Source organism: Carassius gibelio, chromosome A3 (assembly GCF_023724105.1).
Source record: "Carassius gibelio isolate Cgi1373 ecotype wild population from Czech Republic chromosome A3, carGib1.2-hapl.c, whole genome shotgun sequence".
Classification (NCBI taxonomy): Eukaryota; Metazoa; Chordata; class Actinopteri; order Cypriniformes; family Cyprinidae; genus Carassius; species Carassius gibelio.
In genome coordinates, this window is record NC_068373.1 from 19,233,915 (window position 1) to 19,257,903 (window position 23,989).

Consider the following 23,989-nt stretch of genomic DNA (forward strand, 5'->3'; position numbering starts at 1 on the left):
AACAGCCTAATTCTGATACATGCGATGACTATCCATTATGACATGTAGGCATATATATATATATATATATATATATATATATATATATATATATATATATATATATATATATATATATATATATATATACAGTATGAAGTGTTGATTAAAAACATTTCAGCTTTTAAAAAAATATTGAATATACTTTTAATTCAGATATGCCATGTTGTCTGTCTATACCAACTGAGAATGGAGCATTCCAGCCTAATTGGCTGCTGATGTGCTGCAGGGTCTTAAAGGTTGACAGCCGTACTGCAGTGAATGTTTGATTTTGTTTGGCTTGCTGTTTGAGAAAAGTGAGCTGACAGAAAACAGTTTGTGATGCCCAGCAGGCATCTTGTCTGATTGTCTGCCTCCTCAGTCTTTGTTTTTGCTTGTACGTAAACCGCAAATCTACCCCTGTCCCATTCCTGACAAGCACTTCACAAGCATTATAAAGCAGAAGTCTGCATGAACAGATATTTGATGTCTATTGCGTGTTAAATGTGATGCACATTAAGTATTTATTCTTGCGTGATAATTTGTAGGACATTAGATACATTAGTGCCCCTGCGAGTCGATTTAGTGACTTTGCATTATTGAAATCCTGATAGTGCCAGGAAATTAACTCGGAATCCTTTTGAGTCGGTACCCATGGTAAAGACAGGGAGGTGTGCAACCTTATCCCTCACATGAATAAATAATCCTCTTCTGTACGGCCTTATCACTGCTCACTATGTCAATACTCTGGAGAAAACACGGAGTGGAAATATCCCTGGAAAGGAATCCAACGCTGTTTTTCCACTATGGGTTAAACCTTTGTGTCTGAGGTTCATTTCAGATGGATGTTGTTGATGTTTCAAAAGTCAATAGTCCTGCACAGGCCCACACAGCTGATTCAAGTGGAATTTAAAGTTGGCCCAAGTCAAAGTGTGGGCTTAATGTAATGAAAGTAAAAAAAAAAAAATGATTATACAATAAAACATCAATTTGCACAATTATAGGCAGATAAAAAATCATGATATTCTAACAGTTTTAAAATCAGATGAGACCGGACATTTTTAACTTTATCCACTAAAAGAAGGTTTTGATTATAAATCATGTTTTTCTAGATAATAAGGGTATATTTCATTACCAACTTTTGTTTGCATGTGCTGAAGAGGTTAAAGGGGATCTGCTAGCATCTTACCTGCAGGATTATACCTGGGATCTACTCATTATAAAGCTTGTGAGGTGGAGATGCTCATTAAGGGAAATTCACAGCCACCAAATCTCCCTGGAATCTGCTGTAAGTGGAGTATCATAGCTTTTGGCCCGTAATGAGTGCAGGTGCGTTAAAGAGCTTACTGTAATTAGGAAACATCTGCTCTGGTGTGAGACCATTGTGTTCCTGTCTGGCCTCCTAATGCCACTATGGTACCCAGAGACTGAAGTCTCGGTGGGAGATCTACAAAAGGGTCAGATCTCTCCAAGCTGTTGATATTGGTATGCATTAAATATGCATTAAATTGATCAAAATAAATGATAGTAAAACATTTATAATGTTACAATGTATTTTTTTTTTAAACTAACAAATTATTTGTACTTATTTGCAAAGCTGTATATAAGTCATTAGCTATATGATTTGTACGTTATATCTTGGATATGTTTTTGAAATAACAGCTGAACATTACTGTAACCCATGTGTGACAGCTAATGTCACCTCATTCCATGGCAAGCAGTTGCATGCAGATTGGACAATGAATATTTCAGTTTCTAGCAGACTGCAGTATGTTTCTGTAGTACCAGATTTCCCCTGCCTGCGCACCCCCCTCCCCCCCGCACCCCCCACACACATACACACTTACAACCCATAGATTGGATCTGTGTGAACTGAATTGAGTTGGTCTGCTGAAATATGATGCATTACATCGCCAGTCTCCTCTGCTGTTGCCATGGCAACGGGCATCACATTTGCTGGCCCAACTGCACACGCGTTCTGTGGTAACAAGCACTTGGCAAGATGCCAGGGCAACATCCGACCAACCTCAGTTCTGATTGTTTTGTTTTCCAGCATTTACAGCTCATAATTCACAGATTCTCTCTGCATTGTTCATCATGAAAGCATGGTGACATCAGGGTCCAGCGATGCCCTCTATAGCCTTCTTTTTTGTCAGTAATAAGTATTGTCACCTTGTGCCGCCCGTGACTCACTTAAGGATTAGTAAGCAAGGGAACATACCTAACTTTATTTATTATTTTTGCAGTCAAACCCATTTTTCAGACCCTTCACAACAGTAGGACCTCAATTCAGTTTAGACCTTTATACCAAAAATTACATTTCTGTCATCATCCCTTTTTTGCCATAATAAAAGTTGGTTCCAGTGCAATCCTGTTTTGGACCCCACTGACTTTCATTGTACGGGAAAAAATAGTTCTTTAAAATAATTCTTCATTCTTCAGACAATTTTCTTTTGCTCCTTGGAAGAAAATAAGTCATTCTGGTTTGGAATTATACTTTTAAGTTTCCATTTATGTTTTATGTCTCTTTATTTGACAGAGAAAATAAACATATCTAAAATGAAAATTGTGTTTACTTTGGCAGGCTGGTGGTTTGAATCAAACTGCATCCAAATGAATAGTTAACAGTAGAGCTTTTTGGCTCCTTCTGGAATCCCAGTAATGTTAATGCTAATCAAGTCAATTAACATGTCAAGAGGATCCAGTGCTCCTCCTCTTTACATGCCGGACAGTGTTTCTCATGGAAGCCTGCCCTGTGGTGAAGAGTCTTTTGTTATACTAAATAAAAACACATGGATTGTATTCAGGACCTTGAGCTGTGAGGAGACCCATTTGCTACCTGACACCCTGCCAAGTTCTCGGCTCCAAATAATGCACACGCTCTGCTGGACTCTTATGTAATAAAAGATTAATAGAAGATAAAGCCAGACACATTATTAGACCTTCATACATTTTTAAAGTTGAAAGATGGAGGAATTTGTTGTCCTGCAGAACATAAATAACCCCTTCTGACAATGAATGTATTTTTTTAATGTAGTTCATTAATGTAATTAAATGTAGGAGTTTTAAGTAGTATTATGCACATGCAATAATATGCCATTTCCTTATACCTGAAACACTGTCACCATATTTTTATGTCTCATTTCTGGCAACTACAGATGTTGTACAGATCCTGATATTTTTTACAGTATGGTGCTGCTGTTCGCTTATTTCCTTACTGGCTGCTACTTGTGTTCAGAGTTAAAAGGATTCAGGTGAAAGTGGCCGTTTTCTTTCCGTCTGTGAATTAGGATCTTGTGTGAAGTGGCATTGCTTTTACAGTGGCCAGGCCTCTTTCATGTGTGGTTGGTGATGTGAGAAGACAGTAGAGTTTTCCGCTGGAAGGTATGATAGATGGCAGTGGAAGATGAGCGGTCTGCTCATTAGAGCTGGAGGAGCGTGAGGGCTGCAGACCACTATCTGAAGAACCTTGGGAGAGCGAGCCATCATTAGGGCACCCAATGAGCTCCACTCATCTCTCCAGTCACTGGCTTTGTATATTTCTGTCTTGTCAGTTCTCCAAATCTTTGTATATCTCGTAAGTCTCAAGCTGATCGTATGGCGATAAAGTCGTGAAAGTCAGGTAAACAGATTATATTCAAATAGTATGTGTTTTTTTTCAGTAAAATACTTATGCATTTGCTTAAAATTCCTGCTAGGTGCTCCTGCAGTTAATTTCACTCGTTTTGGACCAGTATGAATGTAAAAGATGTTTCAGACTGGTTTGTGGTGGTCTCTGTTGGTTTGGAGCTGGTGTGAAGACCTTCTTGGATACTAGCATCCAAAACACAAAGACATGCTGTTCACAAAACATCTTTTATTTTTGACATTTTGTCAGTTCCAGGTAGTCATGTCACATGGGTATAAGTACGTATTTACTTGGCACACCTGTGTAGTGTTATGAAGAAAGGGAGTGAGTAGTTGTAACGTTCCCCTTTATTGACAGTTTCATTTCATTTCATTTTTCAGGCTGTGCCATGCCCTTCTTTCTGCATATTGTTGTTAATTCATTAACAACTACTGGCTGCTATAGGGGATAAAAACTATTCATGGACAGGGCAGTGGGGCTATAAGGGAGCAAGCCAAAGTTTCTTTTTTCTGTGGTGGATTTCGTCATGGTGTCCATTTAAAGCTCTATTTCACTAGTTCACGCTTACATATAATTAGCTGATGTATGGTATGCGTATTTGGCGTGCTGTCCGGGGAAAGGCTCCGAGCTCGGGAATTGCCCGAACCTAGAGTACCCCCCCTTCCCCGTATATTGTAAGTTGAACTTGAAGTGGGGAGATGGGGTGGAGGAGGGATGCTGATAAACCGTCAATGGATAGAGGTAAGTCAGCAATATTTATACTGTGGGATTGATTACTTGATTGTGGTCCACCTGTGATGATTAGGCTAAGTATCTGACGCGCTCCTCCCGAATCTTCATTGATAATTACATTTTGTACCATTGCCTACATTCACTGCACTGGGAGAACTGTTCCTTACCCCTGTCCCCAGTGAGACAGAACAATGTAGGACACAAGGGTGTCCATCTATGTTATGGATATGATTTGACACAAGCTTGATCAGATTAGCATTGAATTCATGTTTAGAAATGGAAAATGTTTCCATGAAGATGTTTCTTAAAGGGTTTCATTATTATGATTCAGGGTTCCAGGCATTACTTTTTAGTTGAGGTGGCATATATTTCTAAAATTCATACATTTCTGTACTTTTTTTCACACAGAAGACTGAAAGCACAGTGCAAGTCATCTAGAAGCCTTCACAAGTCTGAACACAAATGCATGCTGTAGAGATGAAATACATTATACAGATAGATGTGAATTATTGAGATGAGGGCGGGATGGGCATATGCAAATAAGTCTCATTTGGACCTGAGCAAAGTTTTTGAATGAGTTGTAACAGTGAGAAATTGCCTCCATCTAAAATATATAATACATACATGAATGACAATAAGATCACTCTGCCATGCATCTTTACATCTTTATATTGCTTTTACATGACTGGAGTGGACAAGTCAAGCTGTGAAGGTCACCTGAAATAAAATCATGGAACTCCAAAAATATATTTTTGCAGTGTTAATCAAATTGGTAAGATTTAAAATGTAAAAAAAAACAAAGTAGAATACAGTCTTATATATTGCTATAAATGAGTTACCTTTCTCTGATAAAACACCTTGTGAAATTGTGAAAGTGAAATTCTTACTGTTTTGCATTATTGACACAACCATGATATTAAAATCTGATTCTATTACTGTGTACCACAATATTTTGTTGTAATTGATAGATTTTTTAAATGAAGGCTTCTAGATATGTTTGTCTATATATGTGCTATTTTATTCAACCCTTCAGTGCTCTTTCTTTTAATATAGTTTATAATATTAAATTATAATATAAAGGAATTAATCAGCAAGGATTCAATTGATCAAAAATAACAGTAGACATATATAATGGTACAAAAGCTGTCGTTTCAAATAAATGCTGTTCTTCAGAAGTTTCTATTCTTCATAGAATCCTGAGAAGAAAAAAAAACAGTATGACAATTGACAAGTATGACAAGACCCACAAAAATATCAAGCAGCACAATGGTCAATATGAGTAATAAGAAGAGGAAATGTTTCTCAAGCAGCAAAACAATTTTTTTGTTGAATATATAGCACAACACAGCAAAAATGGTCTCATACTCTCGAGGGTTAACCATTGATGAGGCAGTGGTGTGTGTTAACATTTATTAATGACCGGGTGCATGGCTGTGTGAAAATGATGAATGCCTTGTAGAATAGTGGTCTGATGGATAACTCGAGCCTGGAAGCACGGCAGTGCAGGCTGACCTGCCAACGGTTGGACAGGTATTTGGTTGGATGCAGAGTGTAATTCTGCTCCAACAAAACCCTTTCACAACTGGCACCCTGTCTGAAAGAGTGACTCTAGGGGGGTGGGTGAGAGACAGATAGAGATTGAATATAATGATAGTGGAGGAATTGGGCAAGATCAAATAAAAAATAGGGCCCTTGCTGGTGAGACTCTTGGTACATCTGGGGAACAGTGAATGATGAGGATAAGGGGGACAGAGGTAAAGACGAAAGAGGGGAAGGCAAATAATGTGGGTGACATGCAAAATTTGTCACATCACATCAGCACGAGCATGTTTTTGTGATTTTTCTGCAAATTTTGCTAACTTTTTTAAAATGTTGTTAATTAAAAAGTTTTGAAATGAAGCACCAGGGTAAGAGAGCTCACTATTAAGTGAGTTTGGAAGCAAGTCTCTGAATGTCAAAGCCAGCCATGTATTTGTCATGCAAAGCTGTTCCCCTCCTTCTGCCCTGTCTGCCCGAGCACAATGCATCTGCCCGCGTTCCCAGGCTCCGCTTGCTCTCATCGGTCTGAGAGGGGGGAGAGCAGCCCACTGTCCTGACCAAACTGACCCTTGTCCTACTGCAGCAAACTCACTCACAAGCAGCTGGCCTCAGACCTCTGCTGATCATCAATATTCATGCCTCATACAAAATTAATTCTCAATACCACAAACGCAGAAGGCCTGAGCTGTCCCGAGCACGATGCTTTTTTTCACTTTATTTCATTTTATTTGTGATGAAACAGCCAAAATATGCCTTATAAAATATTTGGAATGAATATGATAGGATATGATTGGTTTAAAAAGATTCATAACCATATTAAAGAGCTGTATAACTGGACAATAGAAAAATTAGTAATTAATGTTTGAAGTTGCAAAAGGCTTATTCTGCTATGGTTTCATACAAGCAATTGTTGACATTTTGCAACATCTTTCAAAAAATGCTAAATTTCTGTGAAGGAGTGGATGCCGATTTGCCATATCCTTCATACTGATATTAATTATTTTATTACATGATTTCTTGTTTGACTTTTAATCAAGTTATAGCAAGAGTGAAATGTGTAACCTCATGTGTGCTGTATTTCTTTTCCTCAAGATTAATGTCCACATATTATGTGTGTGTATCCAACCGTAATGATAAGACACTCGCCAGTGCTAGAAAGCCTTGAATTTTAGATAAGTTCTCTGTGTACGTGTGTTAGTATCTGTCTGTACAGGAGAAGCTCAGACAGTCCCAGGACAAACGATCAACTGCCAGTGTCCAGCATATCAGATATACGTCTTTGGAGAGTTTTATCTAGGTTTTGGAACCAATCAGAATTTTGTTGACTCATGTATTGACGCAATTAGTATCCTCTGTCAGGGTATAACTGTGGTTGATTTTGTATTGTACTGGGGGCGGCCTGCGAACTCCTTCGAGAGTGTTGAAGCTGACTTCTGCTGATGAGATTGCAAACTATTTTCTTCAAGTAAAATTATTATTATTAATTGAACTCATCTCTGAGTCCTGGTCTTCATTGCAACATATCTGGTCCTTGGGTTTTAACTGTAAATTCCCCTACAGTTAATGGTGGAGGATCGGCGGGCAATAGTTCTTTGTTGACATCCCTGATCAATCATCAAACCAAGGTAGGAAAGATTTTAGATTTAATATTATTGGTTAGGAACTGTCTGTAAGTGGAGGGGGTCGAGAGAAGGAGGAACGATAGACTCACTCAGACGTGAGGGGGTAGACACCAGCTCCAGGGTGGAGTAGGTAAATTGGTGTCACAATATACCTGTAAATAAGTAACCTTGTGAGTATAAGGGGTACAAGTACACATCGGTAGGTCTTGATATAAGATATTTAGAGATGTGTACAGTTACAGAGGGAACAGGTGCACACCTATAGGTCTTAGAGAGAGACGTAAAAATTTTCTAGGTGTGCACAGTCCAGGGGGGGACAAAAACGCATTCTTAACAGGCATGTGAACCCATAAAGGGCAGTGCTGGGTCAAGCACCGAGGGACAAGGGACACATAGGGCCGTAAATAGGCAGTGCTGGGTCAAGCACAGAGAGCCAAAAAGCACGAGAGGCCATAAAGGGCAGTGCATTTACGGCCGGGTAAGCCAAAGTAGGGGTATGGGAAATCCCGAGAAGAATGTAAGACGCTAGACGGGGGTTCTAGTCGTATCTCGCTCTTCCAACTCTCGATCACCCACCATTACAGACAGGGGCGCCCCGAGCTTAGAAATAGGCCAGGTCAGTGGTTAGGGAACAGAGTATCCAAAATTAGTGTTTAAAAATAAATATTGATAATTCATATGTGCACCTATAAAAATATAGGGATATATGCAAAGGGAAAGTATTGATTGATCTGGGATGCCTCAGGAACAACCCCAAAAGAGCTAAAATGTAGTTTTCATGACCCTGATTGGATTGGACCAGTATATGGAAATTCTGGAATATACTTTGCAATTTCATCACGCAGAAGTCAAGTGATGTTGGTAAGATCGCCGCCTCAATATGTTTTTGGTTTATGATAGAAATATGACTGACAAATTAGGTAACCTGGTCAGCCCTGATAGAAATAATGAAACAGAAGAGAGCAAATGCTGTAAACAGTTTGGCTCTGAAGCTCTGACTTTAAAAAAAAAAAATATATTCTCTGAATTCATTTAAAGAATGATCAGTCTGAGCTTTAATTCTGATTGTAATGTTAAAACAAAAACTTGATTGGCTTTAAACTTAGAAAGAACCTGAGAAATAAACATTTATAAATGTATGTGCCGATTTGTTAAAAATAATCCCAGAAGTAACTGAGTGATGATTTAATCTGATTCTCTGTGCATAGAAGGTTTAAATGACAAAGAATGATATCATAAGACCTGTTCCAGTTCCTATATAATTGTTGAAAGTCCTGACAAGGAATACTGAACAGAATTCTGGGTTAGTGAAAAAAAAAAAACTGTAGGCACACAAATTGGCAGTGGCATTTTGGAAAAACTTAGAAGCTTATGTTTTGCTTTAAAAAAGATAAAATTACTTTGACTACAATGACGCCGTTGTTTTATCTCATGCTGGCCCCCACCATGACTCTGGCTTAAGCTTTAAAAGTACCAGAGACATGTTCTGAGTAAAAAAAAAAAAAAAATGTAATTCCTATATTTACTAATGTTTGGCCAAAAGAGTAATTTTATTGTTGGATTGCAAAATTGTAGTCACGCAGCATCATAAAAAAAGAAAAAAGAAGAGAAAAGAAAATTATTTTTTGTTTATGAGATGATAAAGTTGTAAACAAGTAACATAAACGGGGGTTTCAAAGTAACTTTGAAGACAGCATGCTAGCAAGACCCAAAGTAATATACCTGGGTCAGATAACCTCTGACAGATTTAAAACCAATGTTGAAATTCAGAAGCCATGGCCAGAATTAAGTGAATGGATAAATACAAGTTGATGTAAAAGTAATGACAATGACTGCAAAGAACTTTGAGAAACATTTGAGTTGCGAAAATAAAGTAAAAATACAAATATAAAGATGTTTATTTTTAAAATGCATATAATTTCTGACAAGTTTTAAACTGGGCTAGAATAAAATGATAGTACGATGAAATTATGTTAAAAATGAATGAAAATGCATTGTTACGAGTCCTGAATCCCTCAGAGTTCTCTCTCTCTCATTCAAAGTAAGCTAAAATGCCGTTATCTGAGCTTGTGTTTAAGTGATAAGATATTTATAGTACAGCACAGTGTTTCAGTCAAATCATAGGCAGAGATGCTAAAGGACATGCTAAAAAGAGTTCAGATTTAATGCATTAAGAGGGCAATTGGTAGTTAAATGTTCAACTGCCCAATGCATGTAAGAAATAAGAGATTATAAAAATAATGAATAACAATTTAGGAGCAATTGTTGAAGAGACATGAGGTCTTTAAAATCATAATACAGACCCTGAGCTATAGATGTAATAATTTTGAATAGTTAAACAGTTGTATTGCTATTTGTTCTATGACCAGTAACTTATCTGTCTTATTTTTAGTCTCCACCATCATACAGGGCCTGATGGCTGCAGCTACAGAAGCAACAGAAAATTACAATGAATGGACGGGTGTGAAAAATTAATTCACTGAGTAATCTCAGCATGATAGTTTGGAGGTATCCAATTGAGTTTAGCGATTAAATATTAGTTTGATTAACCTTTTTCAATGTTTTAACACTAGTAGGTGCTGTCAATGGCTCTCATGGTTCTTGAGTGCACCTTTCCTAAGCTGCAGGAAATACTGGATTCTGGAAGAAGACTGTCGAGGATGTTGCAACGGGAAAGAGTGGTTACCAGTGTGCATGAGGTGATTTCTCAATGACGGGTAAGATCCTCTTCTGGCCAATAGGGGACAACCTAAGGCAGGGGGTCACCGCCACTGGGCACCTGCCCTGAAGGGAGGTGTTATATGTGAGATGGTAGTGGAGTTGAGCGGATGCTTGATAGGCCTAGAGCATCATTAAGAGGGGAACTGTATGAAGTACAGCAATCTGCCTCAAAATGTGAGCTCCTCCAGACCTGATCACCAGCAACCACATTCCTTGACTGATTGTTGTGACAAGCGTCCACAACTTGATGCAACTATGCCAGTGGATCACACCCTGAGGACAAGGAGCTTATTTATAAAAAGTTAATGGCAATGGGCTTTCAAGAACCATCTGAGACCATGTGATGACAGCCATTATTTTGAGACAAAAATTTCTTATGAGGCTAAAATGATATTGAACTAATATGTCTATATCATAGTCTTTACTCATGCAGGTCATTAGGCATGACACAAGATGATAACAAGATATGGTGGTGGCTAAAAAATAAGACTGCTTCTGCTTAATCAAGAGATGGTTTAGATAACAAAGGTTAAGGGAATTAAGCATGTAAGGTAAAAATAATTTTAAAGAAATGTTCCTAGCATTATGTATTTTAAACAGTTTAAACTGAGATTTTAGATCTAGAAACTTTGATATTTTTAACTTATTTGAATAATTTAGGGTTATATGTTGTAATGAATTTTATATTATTGTCTAAGTTAAAGTTTGGCAAAAATTGTCAAAATAAATAAATAAATAATATTTTGCACAGTAAGAGAGAGAGAGAGAGAGAGAGTGCTTGAGTGGAGGCAGGGATAGTGCTCTTCTTCTATTATTGGCCTGCTAAGAAAGAGTAACCAAAACAGAGCAATGATTTGAAGACCAAAACAACCAAGCTGATTTTACTCTAAATAAAAATCATTAAAGAACAGGCAAACTTTGAGATTAGATAAGAGACTAGGTTCAAACTAGGTAAAATGCACAGACAATGTTTAAGTTTAAATCCTTCCGATTTAATACCAAAAGGAAAACCTTAAATATGAGCTGTTAAAATATTAATGTGTTAAGTATGTGCATGCACAAGGATGGCTACTATAAATTTTTGGGGGACAATTCTGTTCCTGTTTTGTTTCAATTGAGTTACTAACCTCTGGAATGAGTGTTTTATCATTACAGATGTGTTGAGTGAAATTACTTTACAGAACTCGGTAATTCTGAGTGAAACTAATGAAAAGACAATGCCGAACATGGGACGAGCTTTAAGTGGATTGGTTATCCAGCTCTGTCTGCTACTGGTAATAATGACTTGTTTTGTCTTTTATAATGCTGATTTAAATCACTCTCTGGATTAATATGTTAAAAAGTGTTTATATGATTGGATTTGTGAAATTTAAGTTTGCCGTCCAAAATGGGTTTAAAATCCATGCCTAAATTTAAATGAGGGTCTAAATTTTAACAAGTTAACACTTTGTTGTTTGAATGGTAAAGGTAAATATTTTAGACGGCAGAAAAACAGTGACAGATTGGCTACGTCACTAACCAAATTATCCAGAGAGCACCCTCACATAAAGAAGCCTGGTGGGAAAACAAAGGAGTGAATCCCGCTTGTGTAATATAGTGCAAAAGCTTTATGTAGTGGTTTATGTAGAACAGAGATAAGTTGAACAAAAACGTGTGGATAGCCCCTTAATGGAGCAAATCCATAACAAGAGGTTTGAATTAATTGAAATAGCACAGCAAAAAAAAAAAAAAAAAATAATAATAATAAATTTAGTTTGAACAAAACAATTGTAATAGGCTCTATGGAGCTGCTTATGAACACCTGTCAGGTCAAATCAAATTAATATTGTGAACACTGACAGGGCTTTTTGATAATGTATACTGTTTCAATACAGATTTACAGAAACTGAGGATGTCTCTTTAATAAATATTTGGGCGTTTAGAACTAAGTAATAGTATTGTTCATTTAGTAATAGTATTGGGAAATCTGTGTGCTTTTTTTTTTTGTTTATAATAATTTATGAGTAAATAAATATCACTACCAATTGACAAACATGAACGAGGGTTTTAAAGACATTGATCTCGTAGCTGATGTGTAAGCATTTATCACTGACAAAACAGTGAGAACTAAATTGACTTAATACGAGGTATTGAGGATTTGCTTCTGAATGTGTCATTAATATAGTCTGAGTACAGTAATATGGTATGAAAATTGACAAGATTTGCATTTGAAAAAAAAAGGTAATGATAAGGCAATGAGTATGGTTAACAGTAATGTCCTGGTATAAAATACATGCATGACAATAAGTGGATAGGTTAGGTGTATTTTTGAAGTTAGACACTTCGATACTTAAAATGTAATTTTGATCAAATGTTGTTAACAATGACAAGTTTGGGTTAATGGTTAATGTATGTTTAAACAGCATGTGAACTATGATGACTGCAAATGGATTCGTGGTGAAAGTAAAACTTAATAAAAGGGCTATTAAGTAATAAACTAGGAACTGCTCTAGGTTTTCGAGGAAATTATGATTATGATTATTTTTATTTTTTTAAGATGGCTCAATATTGATCTTACTTATTTTTGGTTTGTTTAATTTTGTGTTTTTAACACCAAGTTTGGAATGAAAGGGTAAAATAGATAATCAATCTCTATAATTGTACCATTGATGGGGAAAATTATAGATTTTCATAAAATAAGGGTATCTTTACTGGGATTTAGGTTATAAGCAATGTCTATATTTGGTATCTGTGAGGTGACTGAGGGTCTGACATATGTCAGGAATGCAATAACAGTGGTTATTCATTTAGCCCGGCTTCCAGAGAATAATATATATACGTTTATTGTAATGAGTTTATTTTAAGATATGACCAAATTAACTAAAATTCATCATAGTTGTATAAAACATGCTAAAAGAAAACAAATAAGGCAAATATCCTTCTTAAGGGTTAAAAAAAAAAAAATGAATTGGTTATAGTGTATGCGGTTTTCTTTAATGATTTGTTAAATCTGGTTAATGAATATGCAAATTTAGTCTTAAGGCTGTTAGATAAATGTTTTGTTTTAGAGGGTAAGTGTGAAGTAGCTGTAGTAGGAAGAGAGGTATTTACAAAGATATGTTGATGAAAGTATATATGGATGGAGGACACTTTTCCAGGTAGAGGGACACACAGAATAATTCACTGGAAAAGACATTATGTTAAGAAAGACTAGTGCAAGTGGCGATATTGTGGGATTAAGTAAGTAGATGAATGTATATGGGAAGTAAGAATGATTATGGGAAGTATTTTGTACAAAATAATGTGTTTATTACTAGAAATGTCAGCCAGTACCAGAGATCTTAAGTATATGCACCTGCTTAAGTTGACCAACAGCCTGCATTCTTAGCATGCATCACAACTACACCTGACCTCATTTATTAGACCAGATGTGGGGTATTAGACCCCACATTGATCTAAAACGGGGGACTGAAGGAGTGGATGCCGATTTGCCATATCCTTCATACTGATATTAATTATTTTATTACATGATTTCTTGTTTGACTTTTAATCAAGTTATAGCAAGAGTGAAATGTGTAACCTCATGTGTGCTGTATTTCTTTTCCTCAAGATTAATGTCCACATATTATGTGTGTGTATCCAACCGTAATGATAAGACACTCGCCAGTGCTAGAAAGCCTTGAATTTTAGATAAGTTCTCTGTGTACGTGTGTTAGTATCTGTCTGTACAGGAGAAGCTCAGACAGTCCCAGGACAAACGATCAACTGCCAGTGTCCAGCATATCAGATATACGTCTTTGGAGAGTTTTATCTAGGTTTTGGAACCAATCAGAATTTTGTTGACTCATGTATTGACGCAATTAGTATCCTCTGTCAGGGTATAACTGTGGTTGATTTTGTATTGTACTGGGGGCGGCCTGCGAACTCCTTCGAGAGTGTTGAAGCTGACTTCTGCTGATGAGATTGCAAACTATTTTCTTCAAGTAAAATTATTATTATTAATTGAACTCATCTCTGAGTCCTGGTCTTCATTGCGACATATCTGGTCCTTGGGTTTTAACTGTAAATTCCCCTACATCTGTAACTTGTCCCCTCTGAGCTCAAAGGAATGTGGCTCTGCCTGCTAATGTATTTTTAGTAATGTGCAATGACACGCAAAATAAAATGTTATGTAAATGATGGGACCTGACATCAGGATAAAAATCTGAAGATCCTGTTTAAGTTTCTACATGTAAAACAGGTTGTATTCTGTTTGAAGCCGGTTCAATCGGTTTGAAGCCACTTCTGTGTGATTCCTGATGAGTGAGGCAGAATGAACGCTTCAAAAGGACGGCGTAGCCGAGCCGTTTTCAACCGTGTGTCACTGCTTTGTCTTCAAAGTGAAAACGCAGGCAAATTCCAGACTAAAAGCTGGCTGTGTCTATATTGTTGTAGATTTATTTAGGTGTTCCTAGTTTGCACTTGGTTGGTGTTTTTGCCTTGTGCTGAAAGAATTTTTTTACAATAGTGAAGGTATTCACTGTAAACAAACAACTGAACAATGAGGGATCTGTTTTGTCTAAAAGTGTTTTAGATCATAGTTTATTTACAGAAAGGTTCTGAATACAACAAATTCATAATAACTTTGACACTCAGAATGTCAAACCAGGCCTACTTGGGTACAATTTATAATTTACATATATAAATAAATTGTATATATTGCATCCATTAGAACACAATATTATTGAAAAATGCATACTTATAATTGGATCATAAATGGGTTAGATTTAATAAAGTGAAACAGTTTGAGATGAAAAGAAAATACTAGTATTTGACTTCTTGTTGTCATCTGATTGGCATTAAAGTCACTTCTGCACAGTCTGAAACCAATACAATTGCTTTAGCATATATTATGTACTTTTATTGTATATTTTTATCCAAAGTGACTTACAAATGAGGACAATGAGAGCAATGATATACAAGTGCTATAACAAGTCTCAGTTAACTTAAACACAGTACACGTAGCAAGGTCTTTTAAGTAATATAATAAAAGAAAACCGATAGAATAGAAAAAGAATAGAGCAAGTTAGTGTTAGAGGTCTTTTTTTAACAATCGAATTAGAATAGAGAGTGCTAGAGTTAGAGGGTCAAATAAAGTTAAGAGATGTGTTTTTAGACGATTTTTGAAGATGGCTAAGGACTCAGCTGCTGGGATGAGTTGGGCAGGTCATTTCACCAGGAGGGAACGTTAAATGTAAAAGTCCATAAAAGTGACTTTGTGTTTCTTTGGGATGGCACAATCAAGCGATATTCACTTGCAGAACGCAAGCCTCTAGACAGAACATAAATCTGAAGTAATGAATTTAGGTAAAGGCGTCCAGAGCCAGTGGTGGTTTTGTATCGCACAAACTGACAGTCAGCACTTATAAGCTACTACTAAATATTAAAGGACCTATGTGGAGGTTTTTACTTAAAAAATCTTTAAGATAGAGTTTTAATTTGTACATGTATGAGCCAACCATGATGTAAAAAAAAGAATGACACCTCGACTGTCCACCACGTTTGCCTCTATCAGCCTGTAGGCTCAATTGTTTGTGAAGGAGTAGGGCCCGAATTGGCGCGAAAATTCACTAAATGTGACGTCATGTGCGTTCTCGTCTATTTGGGCTTACAACCGTACGGCACGCCAGCCATTATAAGCAGCGGCAATAGTGTTTTCAGATGGACTCTGTGGATGGAAAGAAGCGACCAGCCTCCAGCAGCACAATTCAGACACCCACGGACACTACTCGTAAGTAAAAAAAAACGTATCTAGTGTGGCAAAAAGAGAGCGACCGGCGTCAATGGTTGCTGCGGCAACCCTGGTTGATGTGGTCGTGCTCATACGAGCTTGCGTATTGAGAACGAGCATGAGACTGGCTGCAGTTCCTCTAACGGTTAGAGAACCTACGCAATGCTCATTTAAAAATACGTAATTTTCTGTAAAGTTGCTTTGTAATGATTTGTATTGTAAAAAGCGCTATACAAATAAACTTGAATTGAATTGAATTGAATTGAATTGAACAACTGAGAGCAAGGCAGTCTCAGTTGACTGTCCACTTTTGAAGCCAAATTGGTTGCTGTCAAGGAGGTTGTTCTGTGTGAGAAAGGGTTGGTTGAACACAGCTCGTTCAGATGTATTTGCAATAAAAGGAAGAGGGGAAACTGGTCTGTAGTTCTCTCAAAGAGATGGGTTGAGGGTGGCTTTCTTAAGTAGTGGAGTTATACGAGCCTGTCTACATGTTGAGGGAAAAACACCAGTGTGGAGCGATATGTTAAAGAAGTGAGTGAGTGCAGGTACAACTTAGCTACTGGAGAAATGGCTTGAATGAGATGAGATGGAATAGGATCAAGTGGACAAGAAGAATGATTATAAAGGATGAGTTTGGAGACTTCTGCCTCAGAGAGTGAAGAGAAGGATGTAATGTGTGATATTACCCCATTGCCCTTTAATTGTATGGCTGTTTCAACATGACAATTTTTTTTTCTTAAACTAAGTAATATTCCTTGATATTATTTTGGATTATCTGTCCATTTCTATTATGAATTATTTTGAACTATTTTCTTTTATTGTCAGGTTATAATTTTCTCATTATAACCCAGTTACTTTTTCCTCCAAAATGTTACTTTATATCACTATGGCAAAGAGAAAAGAAAGCCACCATGAGTCTCGGTTGACCACCAACTATGTGGCTGTGTTTCAAAGCATACTAGGTTTTGAAACGCTGCCTGTATGTGGCCACCATTTTGGAGGTGAGTGTGTAGAGTTGGAGGAAGTGCTCTGACAGCGGCGCTTGAGCTCTTCCTGCAGTTAAGGATGAATGCATGAACGCGAGAGAAGAAAATGGCGATCGAGCAGGACAAATATTTCCCCTCCTAGACTCTGCAAATGTGTTGAATTTCTACAGCCTTATTGTTTGCTTTCATTTCATCTCTACTGCACTTTAAACTAAAAGAGGTGAGTTTTGCGGTCCGGTCGTGTGTATCTTTGTGATTTTCAACGTATAAGCGATATACATGTATTCAGCAGCGTATCTGCGGTGTCTAAGACGAGGCACGGTTGAATGTTTTGCAGTTTTGTTTGCACGTCGACAGTTTCACAATTTCAGGGTTTATTAAATAGTGGCTACTGTCTGCGTTATGTCAAAAAAGCAAAGCGCATGTATGTGCGGTGACATTTCTTGAACGTTGATCTCCTGCTTTCACATAATGGCACCGAAGTGACATTGCAGTCGGTTTCAGTAAGTATCGTTAGTAACGTGTTTACAAGCATTAAAGTCGAGTTTATGAATGTAACGTTACAGCGTATAAATATGAAGTTTAGTGCGTTCTTGGACAGTTTTATGCAGTGTATTTTTGAAATATGTTGATTTAATTTGGATGTTTAATTCGACGTCCTGCAACTTTTATCGATGTCGCCCTTTTTTTTTCGGTATAACGCTAGTTTGTTGCTACCAGCAGTATTCGATCCATAATAATTAAACAAAGCAAAAAGATTGTGTTGTTATGCATCTAATGTGAGCTTTAATAAAACCGCGTTTGATTCGTTAAAGCTGTTAAGCTTTAAAAATACAGGCTTTAGTAGCCATCTGGTTTGTTAGCACTCTTTAGCTCATCGGCTGAATTGCGCACATCCAGGAAAATTATATTTAATAATTTGGAAAGGTACGTTAACCAGTTTTCATTTTTAAATACTGCTTTAATAACTTAACGGAGCGGCGATGGTTAACGTTACATGCTATATGTTAATTGTTTATTTTGTGTTTAATTTAGCTTTTTAAAGAACGCAGTCACAGCCGCTAGCACAGAGGGAAAAAATCCACAGCAAATGCTGCGTTTCCTTCTCCCAGACCAGAGTAAAGAAAATATAGACATTACGAGGTCGCTCTTTGAGAGTGGAAGTTGCGTAGATGGATGTTTTGAGTGCGTTATATTGTAATGTTTTAAGGGCAGGTCAAGGTTGCTGGTTTGCCCCGTTAGCAGGAGCTGAAGCCAGTGGTGGGGGAGGAGTAAAGTATAGCTAATGTTAAACTGAATCACTTTTTATTTTTAAGAAGCCTGTTTCTTTATTAATCACGTGTTGCTTAAGTTAAAAGAAATGTTTGCTAAAGAATTCAGTCTGGTTGAATGGCTGCTGTTCATGCATATATTCGTGGCGTTTCCTCTGTGACTCACTATTCGCGGTGTGTCCATCCATATAATGTGAATATGGCGAGAGGCGAAATCAGTTGATTTTGGTGTCATATTGTGGTATGATTAGGAAGTTTGCGGTTGGCATTGGATACATAATTTTTGCATCACCCAAGTATGTGGCACTTGAAATACATGTGTAGTTGCGGTTTCAAAAGTAATGAAAGTGAAAATTTTTAGAAATATATATATATTTTTTTAAATATATTTATTATTTTCCTAGTGCTAGGAGGTTGCCTTGTCATTGCACACCTAAGTGTTGTTCACACAATACGTAGCCATCTGTACAAGAATGAAATGTACTCTTTGCATTCACCTGTCTAGAGTTAAATGTCCAGCTATATAATCCAGTTTCATTGATTTTGTCAGATGTTTATTTACTGGAGAATGAAAAGTGAATGTAAGATTGTTAATTGAAAATCTGTGTGTTTATTTCCTTACAGAGACTTGGATGCTATTGCCACCAAAGACATTGAAGAGGCAACACAGGTCAGTAAGTACGCTCATCTCTCTGTAGTCATTTTCAGTAGTGTAGATGAGCACTTGCTTTTTCCAAAGCCTGCATGCTTCTGGGCTTTTCCTTTTCATGCCTTTGCTGGGTGGCACTAACAAAGCCGGGTCAAAGCAGCTGCTGCTGCTGCTGCTGTAAGCAAATGCAGTTCCGTTTGAATTGAAGGGTTTTCCCAGTGCTGAGTAAGCTTTGCTGCTTAAAAAATGTTAAACAAAAACAGTGTTTGTGTTACTCTTTGTGACGCCACTGTATTGCAGTCATGAGTCATAAACACTTGCCTCCGCTGTTTATAGCTGCTGGAGATTAACCAGATAAAAACTACCGATCAAGATGTCAAGAACAATTTTTAATTTGATTTGTTTTTGTTTTATTGTGATGCAAAGAAGCATCGGTATATTGCTTACCTGGCATGCTTTTAACTCCAAATTAATCATAGACTGTTTTCAAAATTTTCCTTATCAGGGATATGGACATTGCCCCTGTCAGGTCATAATCACATCCACACCTAACAATGCCAGGGACTAGATCATGACATGTTTGCTGCAACCGAGATTGATCACACATTATATTATACATTATATTTCTAGCGTTTAATAAATTTTTTCTTATTTTGTTTCTTGATATTACATGTCCACATGTTATCACATTGCTTTTCATCTGTTGGCATATAATGGAAAAAGCCAAGTCTGATTTATGTCATCTTAGTGACTCAGATTTAGGCTTTCACAATTTGGAGAAAAAAACAAATTGCAGATATATATATATATATATTTTACGATTTTCTTTTTTTTTTGACGATTGCATTAAAAAAAGTGACAAGTTTGCTGTACTTTATATATATATATATATATATATAGTCTATATATATATATATATATATATATATATATATATATAGTCTATATATATATATATATATATATATATATATATATATATATATAGTCTATATATATATATATATATATATATATATAGTCTATATATATATATATATATATATATATATATATATATATATATATAGTCTATATATATATATATATATTTATATACAATATATATATATATATATATATTGTATATAAAATACAAAATTACTATTGTAATTCATATTTTAGAAGTATATTATTTTACAGTACAACTGTAACATTTATTTCTGACTTAAAACATACTGACATGGTAAACCATGAAGCTTTTATTTTGGCGGAGAACCGCAAGGAGCTCTTAAAGCTTCTTTTTTGTTGACAACAGCTGGTTTTTGAGCGCTTGTCATTACAAGTTTGGAAAGTTCGTTTGCATATTGTGTTCACAAATGCACGTTAAAAGCAACCAAAAGAGCATAGTGCAGAGATGAGTGGAGCAGCAATTGCTGTGATTTGAGCTTCTTTGAGACACTGAGAGATAACAGATCATGAGCTGCTTGTGTGTAAACACTCTGAAATGCGCAGTGTGTATTTAGTTGCGGTCTTATACAACCATGCTAAACCGTATCATATTTTCGGTTTAACTTGGATTTAAGGGATAGTTAACCTTCAGTTGCTGGTCCCTATTGACTTGCATAGTGCCCCCCCCCCCATCCATACGATGGAAGTCAGTGGAAACCAGCAACTGAAGGTGATCTTCAGTTTAATTGTACAGCTCTGCTCAGAGCAACTAGTATTTAGAGTTAATTAATAAAAAAGAAAAAAATAATAATTTAGATAAAGTCTTACAGGGTTGTTATATGTACTGTTATTATTTTGACTGGTCATCTTTCATCTGTGCTTATGTTGGCGCTTCATAAACGGATGCCCCTGTCTTTGTGTTTGTATTTGGGAGGCTTCTGTTGTTGAGATGGCCATCTGGTTAAACACTTTAAGGAGAAGAGGTTGTTCCTGGGGGAGGGGCAGGGCTGTGTGGCCCCAAGCGCAATCTTGATAGGCTGATTTTTACCCCCTGGAAGTGGCCATATTCTACTTTTCACCTCAGATGGGCCTATTTGTTTGGCCCACTCACGTAAATGTGAAGCTTTAGGTTTATTTTATGACTTTGAAGACTCTAGTTGTTGAAACAGGAGTCAGCAGTGTTTTCCACAGTAAATACCCATAAATAAATGCATGCATACATATTGTGTATATATGTTTTCAGCTATTTTGACAGCCCTACCAACCACTCATCTGATCAAATTCTGATTATTTTTTACCGAGCATAAGGTGTAGCACTCTTTGTCCATTACTTAGACATAGATGAAAATGGTAGTCTTTTTTTTTTTTTTTTTTTTTGCTTTTTTTGTCACTATCATTCATCCCTATTTAGAATTAGTACATGCAAGGGTACATACCAATACTGAGTACCAGTTCACTAACTTAATACTGTGAAATAATTAGCTGCCAATAATTTGCCCTATTTAAAAAAAACCAAAAGTATATTACTTTTAATCTACCCCGTATATTGCCAGTGAGTTGCTGAGCTCATTAATGGGATAGTTCACCCAAAAATGAAAATTATGTCATTAATGCCTCTCCCTCATGTCGTTCCAAACCCGTGAGACCTTCCGAGAGCTTTCTGTCCCTCCATTGAAAATGTGTGTACGATATACTATCCATGGTTAAAAAGGTAATAAAAACATCTTCAAAGTAGTCCATGTGACATCAGAGGGTCAGTTAGAATTTTTTGAAGCATCGAAAATACATTTTGGTCCAAAAATAGCAAAAACTACGACTTTACTCTGCATTGTCTTCTCTTCCGTGTCTGTTGTGAGCGAGTTCAAACTGCTGTGAAGAGAGAACTGAAGATAAACACCGAGCCGTGCCAGATATGAACGAAAGATTTACTCGTTCTCGAGTCATGAACCGGTTGCATCGGTTTTTGATTCACTAGTAGTGATGGCAAGTTCGGTTCTTTTCCGCAAACTGTTCTTCCAGAGAGTTCGATTCAATAAACCGGTTGAAGAAAATGGTTCACTGGTTCTTTTGCGCTGGACTTAATGACGTCATTGGCGATGATTACCCTTGATTCAAGCCTTCAGTTTACCTGGGCTCATAACACTAGCACAGAATCAGTTCAGAATCAATCATCAAAAAAATCAGTTCAGACGCTCTGTGTGTCAGTCTGCTTCACGCTGAATCACACATGCGCAGTACCATCAGCTCCTCGGTTCATGAATCAGATGCGTCCGACAGAAATGGTTCTTGACTTGAGAATGAGTCAATCTTTTGTTCGTTATCTGGCTCGGCTCGGTGTTCATCTTCAGTTCTCTCTTCACAGAAGTTCAGTCAGTGTACTGTTTGAGTAAATGAATTACTCCGGGATATTGGTTTGTTTTAACTCCGAGGGCGTGTCAGCCACATTAAAAAAAATTAACAGCTTAAGTCATTTGTGGATTAATGCTTATTGGAGATGCGGACCGTTTAAAACAATTCAGTTCGATTTGGTGAATTGGTTCAAGAAGATCCGGTTACATTGAGTGATTCGTTCGCAAACAGGATTTCACTACACTGCAGTATTTTGAACTCTCTCACAACAGACCGGAAGTGAAGACTATGCTGAATAAAGTCGTAGTTTTTGCTATTTTTGGACCAAAATGTATTTGCGATGCTTCAAAAAATTTTAACTGACCCTCTGATGTCACATGGACTACTTTGAAGATGTTTTTATTATCTTGGACAGTATACATGGACAGTATACCGTACATACGTTTTCAATGGAGGGACAGAAAGCTCTCGGACTAAATCTGAAATATCTTAACATGTGTTCAGAAGATGAACGGAGGTCTTACGGGTTTGGAACGACATGAGGGTGAGTCATTAATGACAATTTTCATTTTTCTGTGAACTAACCCTTTAAGCTCACTTGCTACATGAACATTGTGCTTCTTGCATGGATATCATTGTGCAGAACTACAGTGTTGGTAGTCTGTGAAAAAGTGCTTGCTGGTTTGACCCACAGAGATAGTTGGTTGTTTATAGAGGAGTAATTTCCTAGTATAATCTGTTAAAGAGATTACCAGAAGCTTTCTCCCATTTACTTAAATGCATTGCTGCATCATTTATTTGGAGTTGTACCTGTGGGAAACTGTTAGAGTTGTTTAAGATGAAGCCAAGTTATTGTGTCTTATCTGCCATTTGATCCTTTTGTTTTCAGGGAAATCTTTCGAAACACGGATGGAGAGTGGACGGCGGAAAGTGTAGAGTTCATTGGAATGACGATAAGGAAACGGGGGCTAGTCTAAAGGTATGAATTATTGTCTGTTTATGAAGGTGATTTTTGAAGTTATTTTGGGTTCAGTGTTTCGCACGGCATAAGCTACTGTGCCATGTTTATGAATGAAATTGCATTATCTGTGTTGAATTCTGATTAGGAAAGAATAGCAAAGCCATCTCATAAGGGCCTTTCGCATCGCTTTAGTTCCAGAACTAAATGTACTGGGATATTTTTGCACAAACTATTTCCCAGTACCATTTAAAGGGTTGCATTTGCACTGGCAGTGTGTATTAGGAAGTGCTGGTTGACTGTGGTGTCATTTTTGTGCGCCGTTCAACAACGTAAACGAAGAATAACAACAAGAGGATGGAGGACGCTGTGATTGGAGCTGTGTTTTTTGTTATGTCTCGCAGGTTTCACAATAATAAACACGGATTGTTGACGTATACGTAAAGCGATTGATGACAGAAAGGAGGACTAAGAATCTCCAACGATAACGGGCAGTGCTACATTTGCTTAAAGTGTCTGCACTTCAGCGTCCGTCCATCTATCGCTGTTCATTATACTTGCGAAATAAATCGACACAATGTTTACACAGCATTTTAAAGGGTTACTCCACCCCAAAATGAACATTTTGTTATTAATCACTTACCCCCATGTCGTTTCAAACCCGTAAAAGCTTTGTTCATCTTCGGAACACAATTTAAGATTTTGGATAAAAACATGGAGGGTTTCTTCCTGTGGGACTCTTCCCTATGGGACAGTCCCAAGCCAAGGTTTTTTAGAACCGATACATAATTGGGTCAATACTGGAATACAGATAAACTTCAGGACAAACGAAACTGT

At 37.0% G+C, this 23,989-nt stretch overlaps 2 protein-coding genes across 4 annotated transcripts in view; one reads left to right on the top strand and one right to left on the bottom strand.

Annotated features, from left to right (window-relative positions):
* LOC127950976 (guanine nucleotide-binding protein G(I)/G(S)/G(O) subunit gamma-13-like) overlaps positions 1-23,989 on the bottom strand; it is a 115,761-nt gene that overhangs the window by 37,967 nt on the left and 53,805 nt on the right. The window lies entirely within an intron of this gene.
* The window catches only part of LOC127950935 (trinucleotide repeat-containing gene 6A protein), a 31,996-nt gene continuing 25,008 nt past the window's right edge, over positions 17,002-23,989 (top strand). Inside the window, exons 1-3 of one of the 3 annotated variants that reach the window (XM_052548380.1) lie at positions 17,002-17,215; positions 18,891-18,936; positions 23,084-23,173. The gene's annotated coding sequence lies outside the window, so the exon portion shown is untranslated. Of the gene's footprint in view, positions 17,216-18,890; positions 18,941-23,083; positions 23,174-23,989 lie in introns of all 3 variants that reach the window. The other 2 variants (XM_052548371.1, XM_052548398.1) reach the window with 2 other exon arrangements.